General features: G+C 37.9%; 1 long non-coding RNA gene across 1 annotated transcript in view; it reads left to right on the forward strand.

Moving 5' to 3' along the window:
• Window positions 1-25,425, forward strand: part of LOC146435478 (uncharacterized) — a 43,809-nt gene extending 18,384 nt beyond the window's left edge. Inside the window, exons 4-7 of the long non-coding RNA XR_014852961.1 lie at window positions 21,763-21,863; window positions 24,625-24,677; window positions 25,014-25,146; window positions 25,344-25,425. This is a non-coding gene — a long non-coding RNA (uncharacterized LOC146435478). The remainder of the gene's footprint in view (window positions 1-21,762; window positions 21,864-24,624; window positions 24,678-25,013; window positions 25,147-25,343) is intronic.
• Window positions 25,426-26,774: the final 1,349 nt, after the last annotated feature.

Below are 26,774 nucleotides of genomic sequence, written 5' to 3' on the forward strand. Positions count from 1 at the left end.
TCTACAATTATCTTTTGATTCATGTAGTATTTGACTGCTTTTTGTGATTGTCCTTAAGTCAGAAAAGGTCTGGAAGCATTATTTAATTTATGGAATGGGAATCTGCTGGTACCCCAGTCATCACAGAGGATACTGCTACTGCCTGGTTCAGCATTGCACTATCACTAATTTGTTCTTAGTACTTTCTTTACATACTCAGGATTGTCTGTGGGTTTGCTTTTTGGGTTTTATCCTTTCTTTCTGTTAGGCTGGATAACAGAATGACTATCTAATTTTTTCATTAGTATATACATCTTATCCATGCTAAGCTGCCATTTTAATTCTAGAGTAGCCTAGAATTAGTTGCCAGTTTTAATTGGCACTAACCCTGTTGCAGGGAAGTTTGTTTCCTAGGTACTTTGAGTAAACATAATATTAATATCAGACTTAGAAACTCTCCATGCAGGTTTTAGGCAATTCTTTACATAAAAGGAATGAACTGCAGATGACTGAAGACACAAGGTTTTTATTTTCCAAAACTTGGACCTCTGTCTCACCAAAGGGCTCAATTCTTGCCTCAGTCAGCACACCTCACACTCCTACAAAATTTGCCAGGACCATCTGCTTTTGAGCTGTCTGATGCAGGCAGTGAAATGATGGTAAGTACTGATCCATTTACAGCTCTGTATGGGAAGGAGCTGTTGCCTGCTACCATCCCACCAAGGGCCTAAAAGTCATCAGCTTTTATAACACATATCTGCTGCACAGGTTTTGGATTAGATTAACTACATCAGTCCTGGTGTATAGTTTTCTGAGGCCAATTATATTGGTGCAGACACAAATATGGACTAAACAATTCTAGTACAAAACCCCCTTCTTTATGTCGATCATAGATAAAAATCACAGTGATATTACGTAAGTTAGCACTGCTAAAGGAACACTAGAAACCCTACTTTAAAACATTAAACCTGTCCTCATCCTTTTTAATCCAGGCCTTTTTTTCACCTCAATTAATACAATTGACAGACGTAACTCTTTCTCATACATATCTTGTTCAGTAGAAGCACTGCGTTCTCACTCACAAAGAAAAAGGAAACATTCACAAGGAAATAAAGTGTTCTTCTAAAGCCTGTGTAAAACAGTTCTTGGTATAAAGTTGCTTGTCCCTGCTCAAATCCCCATTCATGTCAGCCCAGTTTAATTCAACTGAAGGCAAAACATGAATTTCTAGCAAGACATTTTCTTTGTTTCTTCAGTACAATCCTAAATAAAAAGGATGAAGTTACAGTGAGGATTCCAGTAAATAAATTAACCAGAAGGGTATATGCAGCATGCCTTAGGGAAAAATATATTACACTTCTTGGTGTAAAACTGGATTATTCTGAACCATATCATCCTTGTGGGAATTTTTCTTGCCTGCTAACCTGAAACTTTATTTTTGCTCTCCATGTTGGCCTAGGCACTACTGCAGACCCTTACAATGAACCTCTCAAGTTAAGACTGGTGCCAGCCTGCAAGTGCTAGCCTGACCCTTTCCCACGTAGTGAGACAAGTAACTTCTTCTCCTGTAAAGGGCTGAACAAGCCTACCAGTGTCTCCATCTCAAACATAGCTGTTAATTTGGAAGTGTTAACATGTACCACCTGGCCCTGTGAGGATGGAATTAGCCAAGGGTATCATTAACACTAATAACTTGTTGAATGAAAAATAAAAAGGAAAGCTGAGGAAGTCTGCAAGGGTGTAATTGCTCCAAAATTAACTTTCCAATATTTCTACCTTATGGAATGTCATATTTGCTCAGAAATGTAGACAGCTAGTGAACAGATAATATGTTTATTGATGAACAAGTGAAAAAAAGTGTAGCATTTATTTTCCCGCCTCTAAGATTGGTTGCACCTTGTTTTCTTTCACTTGTCTCAGCCCAAACTGTAGGCCAGGGCCAGCTACAGAGCATGTGAGACTGCGTAGCCACAGAAACACATATTCCAGTTGATGTGTGCTCACCTCACTGTTTCTGCCACAGTATGTCTGTCAGTGAGTGAAAAACATTCATCCCAGCAACACTGTCAGCAACATTCCTTGAAAGTGTGTCAAAACTGAATTGCTAGGTAGATGAGGACATGAAGGAATGGGTGGATGTCCCACTATAATCTTAGTTCTCACCTTGCAAACCATAGCAAAAGGTCTTGCACATTTTTACCCTGGGAATTATAAAGGGTAAGTATAGAAAATCATAGTTGAATCTTTTCTTGATGGCTACTCCTATGCTGGTTGCCTTTCATGCCTTCAGGTGAAACATCTTTCAGGTAAGTGTCTTCAGCTCACCAGGACAAACACCAGTGATGTCAAAGGTACTGTGTGTTCCTGTCATTGCCAAATTTCAGCTATTCTAAAGGCAGAGTTATGTATTGCATTCACCAAAAATACGTTTCCATCCCTGAACAGTTTAACTTAAAAATGCTACAATGAAACTATATTCAGCAAGAATATATCCAGTTCTGCGTGGAAATGGGACAGTACTTGAGTGAACTGAGCTGGTTTTGTTACATTGTTTTTGAATTAGTGAAATTTCTACTAAAAATACTCTGATCCTTGATAATACTTTCAGAGAAAGACCTAAATGAAAATCAAACCTGCTGGGTCTGTGGGTCCCCAAACCAGCTAGATTTTACAAGAAAAAAAAGGAAAAGTTGACATTTTAGATAGCAATTATGCATTTATTTTACATTTGTGCAATATGCAGTTTGTTTACTACCACTTCTAGTGGCACAGATTAAATTATTGAACATATGAAATTGTTGAACCTTCTCTCTGTAAGTCTAGCTTGTTTTTGCTTAGTTGGTAATGTATTTTGAATCAAGCACATGGCAGTGACTGGTAGTTCAACTGCTAGTCTGTGTTCATCTTTGCTGTCTTAGGTTCAAAGGAACGGAGAATTAATTTTTAAAACCCTTCAAATGTTAGAAATGGGTTATTACCTACCATTTTAAGAATTAGAACACTGTCGTGTAGAGATTACTTCCAAAGAAGCAGATGCAAGTTGTTTTTTTGGTCTGAAAGTTGGGGTGGAGGGTGTTGCCCCTCGTTAGCAACAGCCAGAAGGGTCCAGCGCATGACTGAAGGCTCTGCAGAAAAAAATTCATGTTCTGCTTTATGGCTGGTGTAATGCTATGCATACTTGTCATTTTCTCTCTAGTGTAAGCATGTGTGTTTTGACTGTATCAAAATATAGCAAAGTGGGGATGACAAATAGTAACATCCAAAAGAAGGTACAGCAGAAGAAAGGATCACACTTTTCAGCCTGTTTCTTTCTAGGTCATCAATGACTTGCATGAAGATGTCAGTATCCTGCATCTGTTTCCCTATTTTGCCAGATGTCTTGGGGTGAGATAAGAGGATTCATGCAGCTATGAAAAAAAAGTGCAACCACTTATCTGTATTGTGGCTTTTATTGTGTTAGCAGAAGAATATCAGGCAACCCTTGGCAAACTGAGTGTTACCAAAAAGTTTCACTTGTCTTAAGCTTACCTAAATTTAGTAAAGAATTCAACAATACATTAGAAATAAAATCCTTTAATTAACTCCTTTTAAAATTTCCCCTTGCTGAACTGAAAATATGACTGTGTTGCAATTATTGCCAAAATTATGATTCTCTTTAAAAAGTCTTTCGAGAAGAGCTGACAGTGACAACTAATATCCCCACTAAAATGTTGTGGTTTGGCTTTGATTTGTGGTTAACTGTGGCTGGGGTGTCAGCTGGAGTAGCAATTTGCAGAAGTACTTCCAAAATCATAATTAATTTACAGCTGTATTTGGACAGTTTGAACGGGGTTCAGATTTGGTTCTATTCTCTATCTTAAAATATCTTTATCTTGTACTGTTTGTACACTTTAAAGATTCTCTTTTTCTTTCCACCATCATAGCTATCCGATTGTAATTCTTTCATAAAGAATGGCTCTAGAAGACCAATAAATGGATAATTGATGCTGTACCCCCTAAAGATCTGCTTTCTGGATGGCTTGGTGGCTGTATGGCAGCAGGAGACTTGGGTTACATTGGGACATTTTTAAATTGACAGTCACACTTTTAACATCAATAATTGCACTTGATCATAATAGCAGCCAGTCTGCAAGGACTAATAAATTCCACTTAGTTACCAGAGATAGGGTATAGCCTCCTTGGGCTCTATAATGCATTTTTAATCGGGCTGATGTGGCTCTGTGGTACCTGCATATTCCATTGAAAGCTTGAAAATCACTCAGTTATAACTCAGTAGAAATTGAAAGAGTCATCCTGCCTAGGTGTCTTCAATTTTTGGCTTGTACTAATTCTCAAAGGTTGGGGAAAAGCCTAATTCTTTTCAACCTGCTTCTCTAATCATCCACTTTTCCTTACTGAATTATTCTATATGAGTAAATTTTTAGTTCTTTTTCTTGGCCTGTAATAGTTTGGGTGCTTATTGTTTTGAAAGTCTATTTGGAGAAATAACAGTCCATCCAAAGTGGTGGATAGCATATAGGGTTATATCTGTCTTAGTGATTTAGGGTTTTTTTAGAGGAGAATCAATGGATCTGCCATCCCCAGTCTACATATCTTTCTGTTTTTTCTCCTTAAGGCAAGACTATAGTCTTGCCATCTAGACCAAATGCCCTTCAGCAGTCAGAGCACAGATTTGTTTAGAGCATGCTATGGGTGCTCTGAGATGTGAATAAAAATAAGTGAGGAAAACAGCCCTAACAATATTTATGACTGGAGCCTGCTCCTGGTCTGGACATTGACATAATGTTCTCTTGGTGAGCCTACCTGAGACCAGAGCATGAACTACACTGTTGCTCTGGCTTTCTTCCTGCCCTTAAGAGAAGATGAAATATATTTCTGTTACTTCTGTGCTGCTTCTGTGACTGAAAGCAAATTCCTGCTTTTCCCCTTCTCATCCACTTAGGATGGATTATAGTAGTTCTCCCCCTTGTGTGGGGTGTAGTTGTTGCTGGGTTTCTTTGTTTTAGCTCTCTGTTTGAGGGGGGTTTGTTTGTTTGTGGGGGTTTTGTTTGGGTTTTTGTTGTTGTTGTTGTTTTCCTCACCCAGTTATACAGCTTTTTGCTCTCTCTTCTGTAGAGGCATGAAAGAAGGCTCTCAACCAAGCATTTTTGTTAGCAAGAGTTTCAAAATGGTAAGATGACCCCCCTCTGTGTTTCTGAAGAGCACAGAATATTACATGAAAGCTTGCTATATTGGCATTTCTGGAATCACAAAATGTTTTCATGCTGTGATACCTTGAATAGTTTGTCTGTACTTGTGCTATTTTTATGTTTCTTTCATTACATAGCCTATTTATCCTTTCTGTGCGGCTTAGTGATCCAGTGTAGTACTGATGATCATTTATTTTCTTGGAATGGAATCAAAACCATTAGTTATTTGTCACAGGACACCAAACAGCCATTAAGTCAGGATTTTGTCAGTGATGTGAGTCAAGTTTCAGACATCAAGAGAAAAAGAAAATGCCCCTGTATAATTTTTTTCAGGTTCTAAAATAATGATTTTCTTCAGCGACCCTCAACTTAATGGTACTCTTGAATTGCTAAGTCCTTTATCAATATTAAATGAGGGTTAGTGCATCCATTTGATAAGTGTCATTAAAATATACTCTGTAGGTATATAAACTTGGACCAAGGAACTGATTTGAATGTGCATAAATGTGAACCCCTCACAGGAAGAGACAGCCAAAGCCCTGACCTCTAATTTTTAACTCCAGTCACTAACCCACATAGCAGGGACTTGATGAGTGTTCTTTAACAGTGGGTGTTCTTGAAATATATCCCCTTCCTTGAAAAAAAGGGTCTATATTTGGGATGCAAAGTCTTATCTTGCTTTTTCCTCTGACATGAGAAAAAATTTCAGTTAAAAAAAAAATCCTAGTCGGGTAGTCTGCTTTCAGAATTTTTGTCCCACTGAATTCCAGTCCTTTTGACAGGGCTGACTAAAATCTGGACCCATGAAGGAAATATTTCTCTTTTATTTCTTAATTTTGTTTACCTTTTAACTAGTTTCTGCCTTGGCTAATGAGCTGACTTGGCTACTAAAGCTGCTGGCATCCCCCAGGACGTGAGACCAAGGAGGTCGTCTGAACCTTTCCTTTTAGGCTGCTTTGCAACCTGAATTTCAGGGGAGTGGTTTCCACTGTTTATTGGAACAGGGATTAAGCATGGCTGTGTTTTGAGTGACAGAAGCTACTGGGGAACTCTAAAAGCCTTCATTTAACTTATTCCTTTCTTTTCACACCACTCAGACAGTGCTGTAAAATTGCACCACTGTTAAGGCAAACAGCCGCACCGCAAAGCAGTGACTTTAAAGCTCCTGTCTGCCTTTTGGCACCTCGGCATTCGGGCTGGAAAAGACTTTAAACGTCAACCCCACCCACTGCCTGTGGAATACTTGTGGGAAACAAAAATAATGGTTTTTTCCTTCTTCACATGATCAGTTTTGTCTGTTACAAACACTTTACCACACAATGTCACTACTGCTGATATCCCTTCAAGCTAAATTGATCGCCTAGTGAAGGCAATGAAACCCCAAATTCCAGTGGTGGCTTTGGCTCCCTGCAGCAGTCAGGGTTTGTTTGGCCACTGTGTGTTTGTGGCTTTTAAGTGCCTGCCCAGGCCCTGAAGTTTCAAGTGTAAGCTAAGAATTTATTATGAGCTTTGCACTTTAAACATTTTTTTCACCTGAAGTTCTACTGTTACTGTTTAATTTCTACTCATACAGCAAGATAGGTACAGGATAAACTGGGATATTGGTGTTTCTGGAGGACATTGTCTAGAATTAATACAAACCAAAACCCAAAAATAAACCTCTAGCTTGCAATGAGTACTTTGTTTAAAAACCACTTTTCCTCCATGTTACCTGGAATATCTCCAGCTCCCTTTTTTTCCACTGGCTGATTGTGATTCCCAGAACTAATAAGCCACTAATTTCTGACAAGAGGAGAGCTCTGAGTCTGTCATAATCGCTCCTAGCATCCTGGCTGTACCTGGAATACTTCTGCCTCCTGGGAGGAGTCCAGTGTCTGCTCTGCAAACCACAGTGCGTAGTTTTCAATGTTATAAATACTTTCTCAAAGATTTAGTTTCTCAAATATACCTGTATAAATGTTCAAGACTTAACGGTTCTCACTGGCATATAAAGTGAAGTTATTTGGTTTTGACTCTACACTTGATACCCATTAACATTTTTCTTGAAAAATCATATTTTACAATAATTTGTTTAATAATACTAAGCTCTGTCTTTCTGCATAATGAAATTTTAAGTATTTGTAGTGTATTTCAGTGTAAGACAACACAGAATGTACTTTTCCTCTTGATCCCCCTTATTCTTCTACTTCTCTTTAGATAAGTGTTCCTTTGCCTATTTATTCAGAGCACCTTCATTTCCTGACTCTTGTCTGCTTTCCAATCTTTAATAAATGTATCAATAATACAATTAACAAATAGAGATTGGGTTTTTCCAGTATTAGTTTTTCCTTCTCTGTTGAAGAACAGATTTACAAAATTTCTTCCCTAGCAGGAAGAGACATGGATGTCTCTGGTTACATATATGTGTGCTCACAGCTCTTTATTTTCCTTGTTAATATTTGTGAGACAACTCTTCACAATGCCTTGTGAAAAAACACATAAAACTGTATTATTGTCTATTCTCTTAACTTATTAGTGTAGTCAAATTGTTGAAGGAGGGAACAGATTTTCTTTAAAGAGACCACACTGCTTTGACTGAGCAGCTATTGCTTTTTATCTCAATGGTGGACTATGCTGTCTTCAATACCTTTTCACTAGTTTCCCAGTAAAATTTTTATGATTATTAAAAAGGAATTATTTATTATAGAGTGTGGTTAGAGAGAACTTTTTCAAGTATTATACACTTTAATTCTTTGAATTGGCTGAAGCTATAGCTCTGGCAAACTTTCTCCAAGCAGACTTCCCACATCTATCTTTTTTTTTCTTTTTCTTTTTTTTTTTTTTCTTTTTAACACAGAAGGAATATGGAGAAAGAAGAGTTTGGTGTGGGGTAAATGTTTCAATCACCACTTGATAAAAAACCGCATTTGATTATTCTAAATTTAACAAAATGAAACATATAGGATGCCAACATTTATTTCATGATGCTTCATGAAAAATTTGCCAATTAAAAATTTAAAGCAGCTACTAAATTTTAATGTGCAGTTTTAGCAGAGTTTTGGGGTTTTTTAAATTGTTATTTGCTTTCTTTAAAATCTTACAGAGTACCTTCTGCTTTGGAGATGTATATTTTGAAATACTTGAAATTTGCTGCCTCCTGCTTGAGGCTGTACCTGGCTTAAGGATAAAGTGACAATCACTCAGACTTTTTCCAGCAGCAATTATTATATTTATCAATTTATTTGTTTTCAGGCTTTAAAAGTGGCTATTGGAATGGAGCTTCCCTGTTGTTTATTTTAACCACTGGTTAATCAAGACCCAGTGATTGTTGCTTGCTCTACATGGAGAAAAATAGTACCTTGTCAGGGACAAATTTCTTTTATATTCTTCTTTGGCAACCTTGTCCAATATCTGATGCCTCTTATATTTTTGAGATTTAGCTTTAGCTAGATTGTCCGACAGAATTTGTTCAAACCCCCTGCAGTAACTGTTAACCTGGGGATGCCAAGGGATACATAAGAGAATTCATTATTCACATGACTGTGCATGAACTAATTTTTTTTTATTTGCAGGTCTTGCTCTGCTGTCTTGAAAAAGCTTGGTTAAAGCTCCTCAGTGCTACACAAAAGCCTGAAATTTTAGCTATAGATTTGAGATGTTGCTAAATTGCATGGCTTTTAAGATGAAGGGGATGAGTTTAATTTAGCCTTTCAAGTGTACATGTCAATAGAGGCTATGTCTTGGCAGAATAGAAAACCATATATATTTATCCTTTGGCCAAGGGTTGACCGCAATGCAGCTTATATAGACAGTGACACAGCAGATCTTTCCCATCAGTAAGCCACAAACCTTAGTCTTACTCTACAGGACCACACTTTTCCAGTCTAAAGAGAAAATAATGTAATTCTAACAGTGTTTGTCAAGCAGCATTTGTACAGCCTGCAGTATGACTGAACCAGATGAATGCTTGAGCACTTGTCTTTTGGAGTTCTGACCACTTTTCTTAAAATATCTGTTCTTAACCTTAGCTATGGAAGAAAATAGTCAACAAATTTCTACATTTGAATAGTTTGCTTATATCTTATTCTCTACACCTGTTAAGCACACTGTGTAAAACAGAATGTTCTTGATGCAGTGTAACCTTCTTGTAATTACCTGTTATGAATTGCTGATGTGTCCTTTATCTAAGAAAGAAGAAATTTCTCTTACTTTTTACTTTGCTGTAGAAATGCAAATTATGTTCATAAGCAAAACCAGGGTGAGTATAAATCAATAGTTATATGTTGAGAACTGAATTTTGGTGTCATTACTACTACAATGGGCCTCTGATAAATAACTGTCAGTGTTTCTAAATGGCTGCCATAGAAAAAAAAACCCAAACCCTTTGCTCCTCTGCAGGGTGTTTTAAAGCATTTTCTGTTAGTAAAGCCTCCTGTTTTGAATGAGTTCCACATCAAGACCAGAAAATATGTGACCTGGCTTTATTAGTTTTGCAGCAAGTCAGACTTTGGGAATGTTACCATTACCTTCTTTGTGCCTTGGATAACTAATCTGCAGGGAAAATACTATCTTTACCTGTTTCAGAAGACTGCTGTAACTATAGACGTGTTACTTTCTGTAAATGAATGTGAGATCTTGTAGGAACATTTATAGAAGTCTGAGTTTTCACAACTGATATTTTGACCATTTTTGCACTTATTATTCAGTGTCCAAACTTCTTCTCTTCTCTGGGGAATTTATTTTCACTGCTGCACTTACCAATCTTTTGTTCCCTCCAGCCCCCTTAAAGATCTTGGCAAACTAAGACATTTTAAACCTTTTAACTGCTGAAGTATCTTCTTGGAAATGAAACTTTGAAAAGTATGTTACTGCTTGGATTAAGAAGGGCTGCATTGTTGTTTAGAGAGCTCCCATAAATGCTGTGTGGAAGCATCTCATAGCAAACAATGGATACTGGGAAGGAAATTAACAGTGATCTATTGATTTCTTACTACATTTCTGAACTGTTTGTCTGTTTTCAGCTTCTAAATAGTGAATCAATACACAGTAAAGTCTTGATCTCATAGAATGATCACTGGTATGCAGCAACACATCTTCTGGTTAGGGCAATAGAGGGGACTTGGGAAGAACTGTATTCCTATTACTTGGCATTAGAAAAACCCTTCACTTCTTTCTGTGCACTTCCTTTGTCCTCTAGCTCTGCCATGTGGATTGCAAATACTTTTTTACAAAAAAAAACCAAAAAAACAAAAGAGCAACAACAACTTAGCTATGGGGATTCTTCTCATCTGCAGTACTTGCAGCAGACATTTGCTAGTGGGATCATGAGTAAGAAAAGTTGTGATATGAAAAGCAGGCTAATAGGTTTTCCTCACTGTTATATTGGTTGTACTGCAGAAGGATAGAAGGCAAAAATTATATGCTCTTTTAAATATTTTCAGGTTAATTCCTTGACTTGATAAATGTTGCTGAGTAAGTTCATGGTGTTTGAAAAACAAAATCTATGGTGGAAAGCACAAAAACGTCGAAAGTTCTCCTTGGAAAAAACCCAAAACCAAATAAATCCCCCTAGCCAAAAAATAGAAGAATCAAGGTCAGAAATAGTAACTATAAAAATATGGTGAGCAAAAGAAAAATGGAATGTTATGTATTGTACCCAGAAAACACAGATGTAGGTATTTTGGTAGTCAAATGTAGGTGTTCAGGAGGTGGCCATCAGCCACGTATCTCTTTCTTGCTTCTTATTTGTCTCTTCAATTTCTTAGAGAAGAGCCTTTAAGCCTGTAAAAAGGTTTCATGATGGAATTCTGCCTAGTTGCAATCTCAAATACATACTCTTAATTTTTTCTTTTATTTTGCTCTATGTCTGCAGTAGTACGTCATTTTGTGCAGGCACAGAAAACCTGCTGATCAAGGTTTCAATAGTGAGTTTTCTCATGAGTGTTTTCTGGTGTATTTTATTGATTTATATGTGATTTATTCCCATCCAATTTACTCAATTTTTTTCGTGGAATGGAATAGGAAAAAAAAAATCCCTGTTATATTGCTACCAGTTGTCTACAAAAAGACTTACCTAATTAGTTGACTACTCAGCCCAACAGACATGGCTGGAACATGGCTTGGTTCCCTTGAGCTTGCATTTTAGCACTGGGTTTAACAGCTTTGTTGTGTGTGCTCATATTTCTTCCCTTCTACTGCTGTGAAGTAGCAACCTTGTTAAAAATACAGTTGATGTTACTAGATACCTTAGTGGATGGCAGGAGTTTGTGTAGAAAAATGAGTAAAAGCCTTCGCCTCAAAATGTTTTCAAGAAGGTCAAACTCTTCACAGAATTTAAAGCTGGAAAAGGCTATGGAAAGGTTTATTCTGACCAACCCTCGTAAGCAAGATAGCGTGTTTTGCCAAGAATTGTATAATCTTTCTAGTATCTTTGGCTAAAAATACCTTCTTGATCTGAAAAACATCCCTGCAACAGAAAGGGCATCAACTCCAGTGCTTAATCATTCTCCAAATTAAAGTTGTTCTCAGTTGCTAGTTATCAGATTTTTAGGGGTTTTTTTATTTTTTTTTCCTGCTGCCACCCTGCCACCCTTCAGGCAGATATGTTTGTGTTTTTAAAATTACATGGTGCTCTATTTCTATGGAGGTTCTTTTATTCCATAATCATATTGCCTTTTTGTTTTGCTCGATTAAATTGTTTGGGGCCCTTTATTACCAAGTAAAAAATTAATTCAAAATATGTTTTTATTTTAATTTTTGAAGTGTTTTCTTCCTGCTACCCTGCTCTCCTATCTTCTTCTAGTCTTATGAAAATGTGGATGTCATCTGTACACAGTATTCTAGTACTGATACCATATAGAGAGATAAATCATTTTTCCGCTAAAAATCAACACATCTGCTTTTGTTTGTATATCCAAGAAATTTGATTGCCTGGAGCACATGGAAGGATAATGGTTGTTCCAAACTCCTTTTAATATGAATTGCAGCTGCATTCCTTGCTTTTGGATATTATATTTTGTGTACCTTTTTGAACTTGCAGAAGTGTGGGGTTTTTTCTACAGGTAATTAAAGGATTTTTATCATCTACCTTCTCAAAAAAACCCCCAACTTAAAGTAAAACTTCAAGTCTTTAGAACCGGAATAATTTAATGACTTCCATAATGACTTCTTTCTCTTTCCTGTTTCCCTGCACCCATTCTCTCAAACCTGAGGACAGACCTTCTCCATGTTACCAGTTTAAGGCCAGGTGGTAATAATATGTGTTGAATTCCACACTGGCAAGAAGTGAGTGGAACTCTGGGAAGGTGAATGATGTACTGCAGTACATGCAGTTGTTAACATTTGGGATTGTTATGTTTATAATAGTTGTTGTGTTTATAACATTGTTATGTTTATAGAAGTTGAATTGGGGCAACTCTTAGAGAATAAATTGGCCAACATTGTACCATGGGTAACAGGACTTGAGGTTGAAGCCAGCAGTTGGAAAGCAGTAATGAAAGGCTCCCAGGGTAGAAGAGTGATATTCTACCCCTTGAGGGAAGATCCTATCAAACACATTCTCACTTTTCAAGATGCTTCCCCCTCACCCTACCTACTCCATTCCTCTCTTTGCCTTTGGTGCATATTACTTTTCATGGCAATTTAGCTCATGAGCAGTATCATTAGCTTGGTCCTTGCTCAAATTTTGAGGTGGCCTCAGTTTCCCTGTTTTTCAAATAAGACATTTTTACAAATTTCTGTTTGCAAGAAGAAAACGGGCTAGACTTTTCCAAGCCTGACTGTTGTTTTGTAGGTTTCCATTTGGAAAGTTCATCTATGCAACAATTATGCTGCTAAAAAACATAAAACAAAAGCAAGACCACAGATATCTAGTGACTAATTTGAATGTTTGAATATAGAATAACAAAGACTCATTTTTTTTTTAATTCTGTCTTCTTTTTAAATTCAATTTATTTGCTCCACAAATTCCATTTTATTAGCTGAGAAAAAGCAGGAATGTGTTTTCAAGTAATAAACTAGAAAGTGCAGAAATGTAGGCCTATACTCTCCTGAATTTGATAGAAGAGATGTTTGAGTCAGAATAACACCTAGATATTATAAAGCTTCCTTAAAGGAGAAGTTAGGGTAAGTTTTAAAGCTGCACTAAGTCTTTTTAAAGCCTTTTAATTCTTATGTTATAATCTTCGATGCTGCTTACACACAGAATGCAATTATTTGATGTATATGACAAAACTACAAAGCAAAATGTGTCAGGAAGCATTCCTGCTGTGACAGCACTCACTGCTGCTAAATGCTATAAGGGAGCTATGGAGGTACCTGGGGTACTACTGTACATCCTAGCAGCCTTGGTGAGGTGGTTTTCAGGAAAAACCCTAGTGAGAGACTAGTTCACATTTCTCTAAGCTGTCTGAGACGATATCCATAGAAACAGGACTTTGCCTAGCTCTTGTAATATTGGTTCTTAATGAATTATCAGAGGTAAGTTGTTTGGTATTTGTGGAGTATTTAACTGGTTGGGACAGGAGTACTGGAAAATGTAATGCAGGGGGAAAACATGACACCACAGCTGTGCAAACAATGCTAGGATGTTCTTCATACCCTCTCCTCACTGATTTGCACCCCCCTCCTCCCCTCATGTGGTCAGAGAACACTAAGTTTGATATACATGATGTGCAGAAAATAGATACACTTCTCATGTGGTTTATTATGGGCATAAGTTATTAATGATTGTTTAAAGAGCACACTGAGACTCATTCTGTTACAGCCCCTGGGGCATCAGCAGTAGTTGGAGTGTCCAAGAGGATTCTAAACTATGATCAGCACGACACATACCAGTAGGTGTATCTTCAACAGAGGAATTGCCATGGGGCTATTTTTAGTGCAGCTATCAGATATCTTAGGGTGGAAAATTGTAGAGCTCTCTTCCAAAAGATCCTACAAAGCCAGACAGGATGACCACAAAAAATATAAGTAGATTTTAAGACTGTACCAGCCATGAATAGGTTCTCAGAAAGACGACGGGGAATTTTTGCTAGTTGTGTGGGACAGAGAGGGACATGCCTTCCTTAAATTGTGATAAATCATGAATTCTTTAAATTTGTTTTACAGGTTGTTTCTTTTTTTCATGCATCACAGGGTCAAGTCCTAATATCTTCCTAATTTACACCTGCGTCATGTAATCCCCTACCTATTTTAAGCCTTGGCTCTACAGACTGAGCTGGTACATTACTGCCACGTAGAGTTCAGTGCCAGCTACTGAATGTTTTTTTAATTGAAATTTATACAGTCTGAGGTAATCAAGAGATCCTTACACAGGACTGCTTTCACTAATCATGCAAACAAGTCAGTGCCACTTTTTCTTATTATTTTATATACATCTTCCAAATAATAAAGCCGGATACTCTTAGTCATGTGCAGCTAATGCTAAAATAATAACTCAAATAGCAGGTAAATATGGTAACAGCCACATTTGTTTGGAACATAGAATGCATATAGAAATACATAGACACATACTCTGTGTAACTACAGTGAATTTCATATTACTGAAGAAGTATATGCTAAAGATTGTAATGAGAGAAGTAACTATGCTGCAAAGCATGACATGTGGCTCCACGTTCTTAATTTTAGTAATATCTAATCTCTCCATGGCAGTAATGCAGCAGCTCAGTTTCCACAGTCAGGTGTAACTTCTTGTTAAAGTCAGGCCTGATTACATGAGAGCAGAAAAACCCCTGTAGATATTCCTTTGAGATTCCTTCCCAAACTCATGTAAAAGCATATGTGAGAATGCTTGCTGGAGTGAAGAAAAATCACAGTTAATTTGAAGATGGAACTTAAATAGTCTCTTGCTTCACCAGTGCTATGTCGTTGGTTGTATTTTCTGGAAATGTGCTGGTGAAGGTTTCCTGAGGTTTTTCTACTCACCTTGGATATGGAGGAAAAAATTTGGGTTTACTTTTGAAGTCATAATTATAACAATTGTGTGTCTGCAAGATTGTAATCCTCCACAGGAGTTTTAGTTGCTTAGCCTAATCATTTTTATGCAACAAGTGATACAAATTTCATTCTAACGGAGGAAATGATTGAACAAAGCTCAGATGTTAGTGAATGTCAGTGAAATGTTACCTGAAAATGTCTGTAGTCTGATGTGCCTGCATCCCTATTTAATAAGTGAAGAGTGTGACTATTTCCTGCTGTTTGCACGTGGTGATCCATAGGAGTTCTTGCAGGTTAGATGTTATATTTTTTACTATTCATAGTATTAAAAGCAGTTATAGGACTGTAACTGTTTGCTTTATTGTCTATCTGGGCCCTCTCTGAAAATCAACCTTTTGAATGTTGATGGAAATGAGATCTCCCCTTTTCCTGTGCAAAATCTTTTATTATGCTCCCCAGCTGGAATTTCTGCTCTTTCCTGTTTCAGGGTGTTCATGTACAGTGACTGTTGGTATTTTTAAGTTTGCCTTTCCCTACCCTAAAGATTTTTTGGATAAAATGTTAGCACTTTTCTGTTGCCTAATTTTCTTCCTTGTTCTTTGGCAACTTTCCCCCGCTTTTTGCAGTCCTAGCTCTTTGTCCAAGCTGTCCAGCAGGAGATATTCTCATTCTGGGTACATTTCTCAGAAAGGACAACTTTTGTTGCCTCTCACAGAAGCCTCATAGAAATCCACACAATGTTTCCTTTTCAACCAACAACCCACATAAATCTGTAGGTTTTAAAGGCATCTTCCTGCTATCGAACTGTAGCAGAGGTGAAAGTCATCTCTTTCACCTTACCCTCGACCTTTCATTACACATCATAGTAAGCAGTTAATTATCAATTTATTGCAATTACACTGAAGACTGAGAATATTTTATTTAATTTTTTTTCTGCCAAAAGTGCTGTGCCCTAGTCTTGAACTGCAGACATCAGATGGGCTGTTGAATGGAAACTTCAGTGCTGTTGGAATTATTACACATATAGAGTGGCTTTTGTACTTAACCAGTAACAGGATCAGTAGTTGTGTCAATTAAATGATAATTTATTAAGGACAGGATTAGTAAGAGTTCACTTGACTTTGGGAGTGGAGTTAAAACCTTGCTCAAAACCCTGTCTAAATCTTCTGTGACTTCTCTTTAGCCTGCCCTTGTTTCATTGTGTTCAGTTGGTCATTCAGCAGAACTTAAACACAGAACATTAGATACTGAATTAGAGGTTTTATTCTTATTTTTCTTAAGTTAGTAGGGCTTGCTAGTCCCTTGCAACTTTCAAGCTGTCCTGCAAGCACAAGTGCATTGCAGTTATAGTAGCAGCTGCTATTTTCTCTTGTTCTAAGCAGGCATTCTCTGCCACTCTATTCCTATCCTTCTGCATATTCAGCTTCCAAGGGAGAGCCTGTTAAAGGGTTATCTTGAGGGGTGAGCTGCCCTACTTCACTGGGCGTTTCCTGACTAAAAATCCAAATGGATTTTGAATGTCAACTTTCTTCAAACAGATCAGGCAGTGTTTTGTGGAATATTCTGAAGGAAGTACTCTTACCCATGTAGGTTTTGTGTGATTTGCTCATGTCAATCTGTTAGACGCTAGTAGCTAATGTGAATACTAGATTACTTTAAAAATAAATCACATCTTACTCCTAATATACCTATAAGAAGGTACGTAATTCCTGTTAATAACTTGTATCTAGTAAAGTGGCTGCACTACTAAAGCCTTCCCTCGACCTTTCCCCAAGTCCTGGAAGAAAGATTTTAAAAATGACATTGCTCAGTTCTTCTATTTGTTATCATAGAGGTAGAAGTGAGAGTCTAATTTGACACAGATGGTCAGGAAACCATTTCTTAAGCTTCCACCACTAGGACTGTAGAGTTTCAATTGATAAGCTTCAAACTAATATTAAAAGCCTAGAGTATAATGAATTTAGAGTTGAACTCCAGGTTGGAAGCAATAGATTGCAAATGCAAGGTATGGTGGGAGATAACACGGAACAAATGCTTATTCTGGTTTTTTTACTCTCATGTACATAGATGAACTACTGATTTAAATAAATGAATTGAAAGTACATCATGAACCTATTGTAAAAAAAAGTAGGAGCAGCATATTAGTAACATTTTCAGATAATACCAGATTAAGCGGAACTGTAAATGTTAGAATGGGCTGAGAAATAACTGTGGAAATGGGATCCCTGAATAAGAAATAAACAAAATTGCTTTGCCATAGATAATGCAGTTTATATGTTGTCATTATTTTATGGAAGGATAGTTAGAAACAAAAAAATATGGGAGGGTGGCAATAATGTCATAGCATACACAGGTTTATTCAATGTTCTGGCAAGGAAATACATATAATGCAAGCTTGGGTTTGTAGGTGCAGAAGGTAGTGATCAAAACTGTCCATTGAATTGATATTCAGTACCCAGTTATTATACTTGAAAAATATGGACAGACTAGAAAATATATGCAGAGTTAGCACGTCATATAGTACATTAGTAGAGCCATGAATAGCGAATGTAGCTTTTTTCAAACCCTCAAAGAATTGAGGTCCTCCTGCAGAGAATTCAAGGTAAATGCCAGCAAATACTTGGTGAACTCAAACATTGGTGAGTGAAGTGAGTAATTACCCAGTGGTATAACAGAGATTATCAGGTTGTAGTCAGGAAAGAGAAACTCCTTTACTCTGTTGATTGTGAACACTATGAGACTACATGAAAGCAGAATATTTTTTTCACATACAGAGTAGTTTGGCTGGAGCATGCATAAATGCACCAGTTGAGACCAGCTTTGTTTAGGTATGAAATACAACTAGATGAATCAATGGTATGTCTTTCCCATTTATAGCATCTATAATCTCACTCCTTCAAAAATATTTCATTATAGGAAAATAGATAGAAATCCTTCCTTTGATGTACTTTTTCAGTGTACTCCAGGGGTGGAAAGCCACCATGCTGAGCTGTCAGAGTCCTGGATTAAGCTCCTCCTTTACCCTGAGTGCGATGGTAGGCCATGACACAGGCTGCAATGGTAATTAGGGTGTATAGCATGTATATCTTTGCCTTTTTACAATCTATTGCCAGACTGTACTATTTTAAGAGGTGAGCATGTGCCTGTTGAGGCTTGATTTGAGCTCACTAGCTGGTGTCTTGAACGCTACCAACAGCTGACAGAACAGAGAATTCAGCTCCAGTGCTGTACTGAATTTCATACAAGCATCCCCTGCACAGTTTATGGATCTGCCTGCACAGAGCTCGCTGAGGGATTCAAGCAGGCTTTAGATTGTTCTCTATACCTGTTTTTCATTGTGTGTGAAGTGGGATGGTCCATCTTTGAGTCTGGAACAGGTTACTGGCTTACTGATGAAATACTATGTTGCCAGGATCCTTAGAAACACCAGAAAGAAATGATGATGTTTCTATGTATTTTCTTAAATTCTTCTTTTGAATTGTTTTCCCAAATGTTAAGTTTAGATACTGATATCCTATAGGACAGTGCACTGTTTCTGGCTCATCTTTGTCAATGCTTTCCTTTCCTGATTGCAGGAACAGGCAAGCCAGGCTCCTCCAAGGCAGAGCTTCCTTTGGGGTGAAAATAATGCAGAAATCACTGGGAGGAAGGGAGGGAGGACACAGCAGCCTCTATCCCAGTCCTGGTATGCCTGGGATTCCCTGCTGGCTGAAGCTCCCCAAAACGAAGGCTGCCTTGATCCCCTCCTGCTGTTCTGTCCCACATACTGCAAGCATTTTCTCACAGGAAAGTTTTGTGAACTATGACTAACAGTCCCAATTTTGAGGACTATCGGACTCTATTGTTTAGCCAAAAGTCCTCCTATATATTTGTTTCATGTATGGAGAACAGAGTTCTTTCAAGATCATGTCAGGACAAACCTGACCATTTCAGACAATTTCTTTCTTATCTTTGAGATGCTCCAAAGTTGCTTTGTGGCCAGACAGCAACAGAAATGTGCATAAGGGATGCATTTTTCTGGTTTGAACTCTGATTCCAACAGTCTTGGAAAAAGTGAGATCTACGTAAAGTCTTCAGGTATAACGTCAGCCTTACCTAGCTGATAGAAACCATCTTAAAATTATAGCCCTCTCGTCAGTTTCATAGATAATCACCAGGACTTTCACATGGATGTCTATATTGCATCTCCACTTCAACTGATTAGGAAAACCCCAAAATTGTGGGTTAAAAATTTCTTGATACTAATTTCCTTTACACTTTCCTTTGTAATTTCCATGCTTTTGCTGTTGTCATATCTTTAAAAAGATCCTTATACAATATAACATATTAACAGAAAACTCTTGCAGATGTTAGTTCCTTTGACAACACTAAATGTATCTTCAATACAGCATAGTTACTGTAAATCACTTGACGTGGTTCAACCTCTAAATAACTGGGAACTTTCAGAAAATTGTTTGGGCTAAGGAGCTATTTTAAGCATAGGTGAAGCAGTTTGTGAAAAAGGAACAGTGATGCCAGTTTTTATCAGCTGGCCCAGGAACTCCTGCCTGATTACCTCTGGGTTCATTAGGAAGGGTGCATCTGTTCTGAGCCTCAGGTAACTTCATGTTACCAGACTTGACGAGTACTAATGCAACTACTCTGACACAGTGAAAATTGACTTGCATAAGCAATGGACAAAAGACAAAACTTAAATGCTACATTTGATTACTTTACACTTAGGGATTTGAAAACCCAGTTTAAATCCTGAGGTGGTCGCTCTTTGAATTCAAACTTGTTTGAGCAGTGTGCTTGAATTCAGGTTCTGAAAGTCTCAATAGAAAGATGGGAAAGGTTTCAGTCCAGAGTTCTTTCCTTTGTACTGCGTGACTCTTGCAATAGTACAGTAATAACTCTGCTGAGAAGGCTTATACACACAGCTTGGGTCTTTGAAAAAGCTTACTGTGTTGTCATGTGCAAAACAGGAAACGTGTAATGGTATGATCCCCAGAGGAGCCGATCCAGGGCAAACTCTTCTGACTTTGTGGAAAACACATCCAGCCGAAACTCTCAGTGAAATGGAAACATACAAGTTAACCACAGAAGTTAAGAAATACCCTCATCTGCATTGTATTGCTTTAACGTGGAAAGTTTCTACGTGAGAAGCTGAGAAATAAATAAGACAGCCTGCATGCTGATGCCACTGTGCAACTCTTTTCATGTTTTTCTTCTTAGAAGCAATATTGTACCCCAGCTTGTTTACATTTTGCAAGCAAAGTGGTATTTTGGAGTGAATGACATACTTTCAGATTTACACACTATTAGATATTGTTGCTGTCCCCAAAGAGTAAGAAAAATGTAAATACCAAAGAGAGAGAGACATGATTCAAATTAATCTCAGTAGACGAAAGCTAGATGCTTATTTAAAACTGAGAAGAAATTTGATTGAGAACAGATATATTGGTCAAGAAATTCTCTTTTCTGGACCAGAGAAGTTCTCTGCTCTATGTAGTTTTGCATGTGTCAAGGTAAACTATTGCCCTGCACAAGTACAATAATAGGATCCAAACCCTGATACCAGCAGTATCCGAGGCCATGTTCCTTGAAATACATGGCCAAGGATTTATTTGATATTAAACTATAATTAGGGGAGGAACATACTATTTGAAACCCAAAAATCTACATTCTAGTTTTCATAGAAGCTAAAAGCGATAAAAATTCTTTTCAAAGGGTCTGAGAATAGGTTTCAAATTAGAAACACTAAACTGTGGCAGATTTATATATTCCAACTATAAAGCCTACTACATAGGGATGTATTAAATATTTATGGACACACTAGTATTAACATCTTCCTTTAAAATTTTGGTTATTGCAGTAGCATGTGTCTTCACCTACTGATTGAAACAATATTACTTTAGCAGTCTTTCTGTTAAATACAAAGATGAAGTTATTCAGTGCAACATAAACATTTAGCTCTACAGTTTAGTCTGTAAACACTTAAAAGGTTGGAATGTTTATCTAAAATGGCCAGACATCCAAAACTTGCAAAGCTGATCTGTTTGCAGTGCTTCAACAAGAAGTAGAAAACAAAGAACTTTGAACTCATTTGAAAATGAAGGAGGAAAAAATCTCAATTTGACTCCCATCAACGATTAGGCTCAATTTTGTTGCAGTTCTGAATTTTCTTGGCACTGGTTTACTTGGCAATTGTTATCCTGAACTCATTTCAGAAGATAATTGGTTGAGGTGAGGACTGCTGCTGGAATCTCAGTGTAAGTCCGGGTCCCAGTAAAAGAAGGTGAGGGGGTGGAACTGATGCAGGTAATATGGGTTTGTATTTTTATTCTTCTAAAAGACTCGCTGGTATATATTAAGCTGAAACAACCCCAGAAGTTTAGGAGTTACTTCATGAGCGTTTTAGTCTTGACTACCATAAAAACGGTAATTTCTGTGAGAAGGGAGGAGCTGCTGTCACACAGATGTGACTGTAACCTCACATTTTTGTCCTTATGCCACTGCTAGTAAATCACCAAACCTCTAGACAAGTAAACATGATTGCTGCTCAGTTCTTGGTTTGGTTATTTAATATTCCACTAAACTTTGTTAGTCCTGGCAATACATTGTAGTTGTAAAGTGTTTGCTTTGATGTAGTAAGTATAATGTTATTTGTGCTTTTTTTTTTTTCCTTAAATGCACTAAGATGCTGAGTCCAAACTGAACTGGAACGTGATTCCTATCATCAGATTAGCTGTTGAAATCCTTTCATCAAGTCAGAAGGGAACTTGCCATTTCGCATAAGGGGTAAGCAGCAGAAACCATAGTTATCCAAACAGTGGCTGCAAAATACTAAATTGACATTTTCATAGCTCACAAGAAAGTTTGGTTTATGCTGTGATGAAAAAGCAAGTGAAATTCTGAGGGTCTTACTGTATGCAAGTTAGTTTGCTTGGGATTAAAATTACGTGATACTTTACGAATGTAGAGGAAAGATTTTTTTTTTTCCATTTCTTTTTTAAAAATTATTTTGTTTCCTAAAAACCACAGCCTGAGTAGCTGCTATTTGACAAGCTGTAACTACAACAACAGGGAAGAACTCAAAGGAATTTTACAGTTAAACATTGACTTGCAGACGTAGGGGAACTATATGTTTATCTGGCATAATTCTTCTCAATGGATTTAAGAGTAATTACTCTCATAGATATTTCATAGCTCTGCCCATATATATAATTGCTGTAATAACACAAACGGCCACTTGAATCCTCCAGTGCACTTGTAGTGATTGGATGTCTGATATTACCCCACGTTTTGATTTGCTAAATGCCCTGAGGTGACTCTATTTTGCAAGTCTTTTTCATCCTTGCTATTAGCACGATGATAGCTGCACAGCAGGGACACCATCGCTTCGACAAAGCTTTGATAGACAGTAAAAGGACTCCCTCTGTTGGCAAACCTATGGGTAACTCAGACAAATAAGAATTACTGTGTGCATGTATTTTCCTGGGATAGTTGAATTTTGTGAAATCTCAGCAATTCGATTAATGATGTTGCGATTAAAAAAACAAACAAAACCAACTCGCCACAATCTGCAGCTGAACTGTAAACTCAGATACTTGCATAATTTGGGTCTATTTACATCTGAGCATCGTTGTTAAATCTTTTCTCTTAATGCATTTTTGTGCTCCCTGCTGTGTAAGCAAATTAAAATTGGAGAAAGCAGGAATGTGAGAGGCCCATATTTACGGGTGTTAAGTATTTCTGAGGTGAAATAGCACAACTATTTAAAGAAAAGAAAAAATGCCTTTCCATACTTCTAGGAGAGGGCTCTGACTCATCATGGAATGTATTAAAATAGACTGAAATTCTGAATCTCAAATGTTAGCACTGAGCTGTCACTCCTTTGTGCTTTGAGCCACCTCAGATAACAGGCTTTGCTGATGGCAGCTGCTTTGTAGAAAACAACAATTTCTTTTTTTTTTTATTGCTTCTAAATATGAAAATGAATGTCTAGTTCAGGATGCAATGAGGCTCTCTCCCTTAAAACTTCAATCAAAAAAGGTTTGCAAAGTTCAAAATAAGGATAAGGGGTACAAAACAAAAAAATCATAAGCAAACTTAAAAACATTTGAGGCCTACTGTAATCACCTAGGACTGAGTTGGAGAGAGAAGGAAAGAGAGTTCCTTGGCAAGAGTGGATGAGCATCACAGCTGAGCCCGTGTTTTGCAGAACTGCTGGGAATGGAGGCTGTTGTGGTGCGGGGTGCAGGGGGACCTGTGCCAGGAGGCCACCCAAGGCTGCACCGCTGTGCACTCCCAGCCACCAGGAGACTCTAGCTCCCTGCGACTGGAAGGCAGGGGAAGAAATATGTGCTGATTCAAAGTATCAGCTAAGTAGGCTTTGCTTGTTGGAAAAACGCTTACTCGGGTTTGAATTTACCTGCTTCCTTTTACACAAATGCTGCCTCATTGCTGTCAATACCAAGAACACAAACCTGTCTTTATTCAGTGTCAGTTAAATATTGTGTCATCCAGCTCTCTCAGGATCTGGTCCCTAGTGTGTGGTTAAGGTGCTTACCTGCAAGGCTGGGCTGGGACACCTATGAAAGGCAATCTTTCAGTGCTTGCTTTTCTTAAGAGTTGCAAAATATTTTCAGCAATCTTGCTTAAAAGGTCATCTGTGCTAAAGATGGCTTGAATGACATGGTTTTCCCTAAATGTGGGAAAGGCTGCTGGTGAGTCAGGGCTGAGTCATGGGACGATTATGCTACTTCTTTGTATGAGACCTAGTTTATTATGTTCCAAGAGTTATGCCCAAAAAAACTGTTTTGCCACAGCAGGACGCTGCAGCAGCTGGAGGCATGGTTTGAGGAGGTGCTGACCCTTATCATCAGTGAGGTGAAGAAGTCCCTCAGAACTTGCTGTGCCCAGATGACCTCCACAGACATCTGACAAGTTACACTTCTAACTACAGTTTGAACTGCGTTTTTGTAGTCTTGAGAATTTTTTATTAAGCCTTACAATTTTGACTAATTACACAGAAATATTGTACATGTAGGATATTTATCTATGTAGTCCTCTTGGTTTTTATCATCACACTGAGGATAAATTAATGGTATTTATCTCCAGTGTTAGGGAAAGAAATTTGAAGAATGGACAGGCTAAAGTTACATACTAGGCCTAGAGTAAACTAAAGTTACCCAGATCTTGATGTTTACTGAGTAGTCATATTTCCAGCTCCATGATTGTTTTGACATACTTAATATAGGTATAAGCTATAGGCACCCCTTTCCCCACAGAATTACCACACAAATATGAAAGAGGACCATATAGTAGATGTGGGAAAAGAAGAATAATTCAGTACAGTCTATTCGGACATAGTATTTAAAGGTGAGGAGAGCAGAACTGAACATACAGGAGAGGGTTCAGTTCTAGTGAATAGGATAGCAAAGGCGGAAAGTTGTAGATTCACGTCCTGATGGGCGGAGGTAACGGGTGTCAAAGCCAGAATCAAGGTTAAATGGAGCTTTGTGAGTAAGTGACTCCAAATCCCATCTTTTTCTATTAGGAGTACAACAGAAACATTGCTGTAAGACGGAAGTATGAACAGTTACATCAGAGGTGAGGGGATATAAGAACTGAGATATTTCTTTTCCAAAATTCTTTCCCAAACTTTATGGTGTAATGGGCACACCTGCTTTGAGTCAGTGGTACACCATTTGTTGGCATCACCAACAAATGGGCTTGGCTGAAGCCAGCCCTGCTGTGCAAACCTTGAGAAATTATACTAAGCTGTATCTTTGCAGGAACCTAAAGAATTTAGGTCTTATTGGGAGTTAACTGGACCAGCCTGAACTGGGATCAGAAAAATCTAAAACTTCTGTGGCTGCCACCAGGGAGGAGTTTGACGAGGAGTTTGACAAGAATTTAATCACTTTACACTACAAATATCTGCAGCTCCAGAGCCTGTTGAGCTCTTCTGCACGGCAGTGGCTGCACAGTGGTGATCTCCCCTTGAGCAGGGGTGCCTCCCAAGGCCACTCCTTGTGGTCAAGAGATCCCTTACCTGGCATCTGGTATCTACAACAAGGTAAGTGACATTTTATGTTCGATCTAAAGCATACTGTACACAAACTAGCTTAATTATTGGTAGTGTGGTAAGTAGTAGAGTGTGTGACCACCTTGTTGGCATTGTTTAATACATTTAATGATGTTTAAACATCATCATTAAATCACTATTTATTGTAGGGTTAACCAAAAGGTTTTATTAATGACTTGTCTTATTAGCTTGAAAACTCTTTGATACTGCTGAATGCCTGAGTGGCTTTACTCTCTACTTCCTGCAGGAGAGAAAAAAAAAAAGAAGTAGGTGGGTAGGTATTTGTGTTTACGTCATAAGTTCCACCCAGAAACTTTGTAGGGCTGGAGCGTCATTTATAATAATGAAGCAAACAGCTCAGAATGGTATTACAAATTGCCACAGCTGACACACAGGGATAAATGGCTCATCCAGAACCCATTCAGATGAGGTTCCCAGTCAAGCAACTGAATTGCATTCAGCAGTACTTAAAAATACTAGCAGATATTTATCTATTTCCCCATACTGGGAAGTTAGACTCTGCAGTTGTAGGTGGAGTGTGGGCGCGCCAGGGCCAGCTCAGTTTTTCTGGGCATTTCTTTCCCTGTTGGCTAATTATATTACTTAGAATTAAATGTTGATTGGAGTACAGAATTCAGTTTTACACAAGGTACAACCCAAAGCAGAAAATCTAAACAAATGGTAGAAAATCTGATCTGTAGAGGGGTGAACTAGTGATTTCTATAAGTGTGTGGGGCAAAGTGTCAGCCCACCAAAGTCAGCTGGGCTATGCCTGCCAAGCAGTAAAACACAGAGCTATGCAATTGGAATGCTTCAAGAGTTTAATGAGAAGTTTGTTAATGCAAAATGGAAACTAAAGCACTTCCATCTGTTACTTCTTGATGAAAATGTTTATTTCAAGGCTATATTCTGCTGCGTGTTAAGGGTTTACATACAAATGCATGCTCAACACTCCAATCCACTCTTCCCTTAATTTGAATGCCTTTAGTAACAATGGCAGATGCTCAGATTGACAGCCTCACAGATCAAAGCTCACAGCATGATGGTTTGGGGGAAAATGCAAGATATATGCAAGAAAATTATTTCACCAAAAATCTGTTATGCTAAAGACCTACTCAGGTCGAAGGCAGATAAGGTAGTTTGTACAGTCCATCACAAGTTCTGGCCGATTTATGAAATGGCTGTAGTTTTGCATTCCTCAGCATACAGCAAGTTGAACCATAGGCTCTATTACCTTTATTCCAGACTAGTGGCAGTGCAGAGACATTAAACATTGCAGTCTCCTATTGCAACACAAATGCACCAGAGAAATGAAGCTGGACGGCAGTCAGTTCAACTAAGCCTGCCTCTGAGCAATGGATTTTGAACAGTAAAATTTTCTCAGGAATGTAACAAAGATTGAGGATGATGCTGTTACCTAAATATCATCAATACTAATATGCTGGCAGATAAAAAGAACCTGTGGAGGAACATGCAGACAAGACAAATCCAAGTACATGATATTGTCTCATAAAGATCTGGTTTAACTGAAGGCCCAGTTATGAAGAAGGAAAACAGGTGCAGGAGAGTTGCAAGCTGATGGAGTTAGAAACCACATGCAAAAGAAAGTAAGTATAAAA

This window comes from Lichenostomus cassidix, chromosome 6 (assembly GCF_008360975.1).
Source record: "Lichenostomus cassidix isolate B80296 chromosome 6, HeHo_3.0, whole genome shotgun sequence".
Taxonomy (NCBI): domain Eukaryota; kingdom Metazoa; phylum Chordata; class Aves; order Passeriformes; family Meliphagidae; genus Lichenostomus; species Lichenostomus cassidix.